This window comes from Embiotoca jacksoni, unplaced genomic scaffold (assembly GCF_022577435.1).
Source record: "Embiotoca jacksoni isolate LCO1_2020_lvr unplaced genomic scaffold, fEmbJac1.0.p SCAF_73, whole genome shotgun sequence".
NCBI classification, from domain to species: domain Eukaryota; kingdom Metazoa; phylum Chordata; class Actinopteri; family Embiotocidae; genus Embiotoca; species Embiotoca jacksoni.
In genome coordinates, this window is record NW_027185429.1 from 1,019,040 (window position 1) to 1,022,370 (window position 3,331).

At 43.9% G+C, this 3,331-nt stretch overlaps 1 protein-coding gene and 1 long non-coding RNA gene across 3 annotated transcripts in view; one reads left to right on the forward strand and one right to left on the reverse strand.

Moving 5' to 3' along the window:
* Positions 1–1,027, reverse strand: part of hivep2a (HIVEP zinc finger 2a) — a 46,237-nt gene extending 45,210 nt beyond the window's left edge. The window contains exon 1 of one of the 2 annotated variants that reach the window (XM_069177484.1): positions 940–1,027. The gene's annotated coding sequence lies outside the window, so the exon portion shown is untranslated. The remainder of the gene's footprint in view (positions 1–939) is intronic. The other variant, XM_069177481.1, reaches the window with a different exon arrangement.
* A 95-nt stretch (positions 1,028–1,122) lies between these two features.
* On the forward strand, positions 1,123–3,331 carry LOC138215371 (uncharacterized). Its single transcript, XR_011179720.1, has 3 exons — positions 1,123–1,213; positions 2,573–2,659; positions 2,846–3,331. It is a non-coding gene; the product is annotated as an uncharacterized lncRNA (long non-coding RNA).

Consider the following 3,331-nt stretch of genomic DNA (forward strand, 5'->3'; position numbering starts at 1 on the left):
CCGACCGTACAACACAACCGACTGTACAACAACACAACAAGTGTACAACAACATGACGACTGTAGAATAACACGAGTGTACAACAACACGACGAGTGTACAACATGACCAACCGTACAACACAACTGACTGTACAACAACACAACAAGTGTACAACAACATGACGACTGTACAACAATACGAGTGTACAACAACACAACGAGTGTACAATAACATGACTAACTGTACAACAACAAGACCGACCGTACAACAACACAACCGACTGTACAACAACAAGGCCGACCGTACAACAACACAACCACCCTGTGTGTGAACGTGTGAGGGATGTCACACTGACCACAGTGCAGCAGCAACAAGGAAATACCAGAGAGTGCATTAAGGTCACAGCTTCACTGTGTGGAACAAACCCAGTAAACACAGTGATGAAGAGGAACACTGGAGGGTTTACAGGTGAGTGATGAAGAGGAACACTGGAGGGTTTACAGGTGAGTGATGAAGAGGAACACTGGAGGGTTTACAGGTGAGTGATGAAGAGGAACACTGGAGGGTTTACAGGTGAACGTCTGCAAATCAAACCAACCTCATGATGTTTGTTTGTGTCCATAACCCATAAAAATACAGAAAACCAACCTCTCCATCACACCTCTGCGAGCTTCCTCAGCTTCGTACCCACCAACATGTCCCCCGTCCCCCCCTCCCCCCGGCCTTGCAGCCAGGCTGGCCGTGCAGGCTACTGCAAATTCCTCAGGATATTACGCAACCCGGGTAATCTGCATGCAATGCAATGCGTGCCCGGGGTATTCCCCCTGCATAGCCGTGCCCTTATAAGATAAGCAAAAGATCAAGTGGCCTGAAAACAGACGGTAAAAAAAAGTCCGCTGTCACGGTGATGTGTGTGAGAATATGTCCGGTAACGTTCCGTTCGTCCTCCCGCTCTTACCGTATGTCTGCGCTCCGACGGCGCGTCTCCGTCTCTCGGAGAAAATGACAACAAGCAGCCCCGCTGACAGGAGATCCGACTCTTCGCTCCGCGCTGAAGCAGCCTGGAGACGGTTGTTAGAAATCCACAAGAGTCGAGGGGCAGCGCGAGGAACCGGGAGGAACCGCGGCGAAGCGAGGCGGAGGAAAAGTTGCGCGTAAAAATGGAAGGAATCCTTTCCGACCGGATCTGCGCTGCGGAGCTCCACTACTGCGGGCAGACACACGGACAATGTGTGAGTCTGCCTGTGTTGTGAGTGTGTACGTGTGCGTGTGTCAGGGTGAAATCAGGAGACACATACACACACGCACACACACACTCGTACGCACACGGGGGTTATTCCAAGCGCCACTTCCCAGAATAGCAGCAGAGGAGAGTGAGAGTGAGAGAGAGAGAGACGGGGAGAGAGGCGGAGAGGGCGTGTGTATATGTGTGTCTGCCTGCCTAAGTGTGTGTGTGTGTGTGTGTGTGTGTGTGTGTATGTGTGTGTGTGTGCTGCTGTGACGTCGTCGGATCCCCCAACGCGCAACCAGGGCAGAGGGAGGGGAGGGGAGGGGAGGAGGAGCAGTGGCCGAGGAGGAGGCTGTGTCTGCCGGCACTGAGAGAGCAGGATTCCCCGGTCACCTCTGGAGCGACCTGTCTGTCTGCCTGTCTGTCTGTCCACACATTCCATTATGCATGAATTAAAACTGAACATATTAATATGCAGTCTGCAGTACGGAAGGAGAAGCAAATCAGATCAGTGTGACGCAATCAGTCAATTATGGGATTGGTCAATCAATAAAAAACAGATTAAAACAGATTAATTGTTCAGTAATTTATAGAAAAAAAAACATGATTCAACAACTAATCAACACATTAAGAGTATAAATGGTTGATTTAATAAAAATTTGTATGAATATATTAGCTGTACATGTAATCTCTAGAATATATTGTCAGTAATATTCTTCAGCACCATCATCACTGACAGTATTATTGAAATGGTGTTATGTTCAATATATATGCCTGTAACACAAATTCAAATCAATTAATTTAAGTAATAATTTAAGATCATTAGACTCTTGGAAATTAATTTAAACAATATAAAGTTAAATTGAATTAACTTACATCTCTAAAGGATTTATTTCACTGATAAATATGTCTGAATATGAATATGTCTGGTCCTCCTCCTCATCTGACTGTTCAAGCAATGATGAAACACTTCCTGTTCCCACTGTTGATTGGATTAAACAGATAAATTAAGAAATGTGCAAATTAGAAGCACAAAACTCAGTAATGAAGGCATCGTCACGGTGACGACAAGACGACAGGAAGTCACTGCTGTTCAGCACGTTATTGGATGTAAAGCCAGGACTGGTCGTTTTTACACTTCAGTTAAAAACCAGAGAAGGTGTGTTCAAGAGCCCGGTTAGCTCCTCCCCCTGCTGAGGCCTGCAGTCGTGATGCTAAGCTAAGCTAACGGAGTCTTGGATGCAGCTTCTGTGCAAATATTCCTTAAACTATTCCTTTTTTATTTTCTGAAACCCTGTTATTGTTAAAATAACTAGTAAGAAGCATGTCTATTCTTTCAGTGTGTATATTTGTTACTTTTCAGCAGATCAGTGAAGTCGGTGCACTATTGGATGTTCAGGTGGATTGAAACTCTTCCTTTCATGTGTACAACACTCAGCCCAATTTACAGGTGGATATATATACATTTTTATATATATATATGCACACATTTATATATATATATATATATATATATATATATATATATATATATATATATATACACACATGTGTATATGTGTGTGCGTGTCTGTTTGTGCGTGTGTGTGTGTGCTGGCTAGTGATAAGTGGATTAACGTCTGCCATCTCCCATAAGAGGCTCATCAGGATGTGACCTCATCACCAGTGACCCCGGAGTCCCCATGGCGACACCGTGGCAACACAGCACCATGGCGACAGAGAGCTGCAACAGCTCCCAATGCGGCAATTTGCATGTGCTTTTCATACGGAGCACAGCAGGAAGGTGAAGCTGCGGAGACTCTTCGACGTGTACAAAGTGTTTCTAAAGATTCAGTCACCTGTACAACCAAAATACCTGCATGACATCATCTGACCTCTGATCTTCAGAACTGTTTTAATTTCTTCAGATTACTCATAGCTTTAATAATTTGATTTTCTTTCAAGCCAGCTGTCATTCTGATGTAGTAGGTGTTTTTTTTTTTAAACATGCCATTTCACTTTTATGAAACTCCATCAATGTCCTAAAAATAACGGCAGAAAAAAAGATGTCATCTATGATATAAAAAGAAATAAAATGTACTTTATATTGTTTTGCTCTTAAAAATAAACAAAACAACGGCAA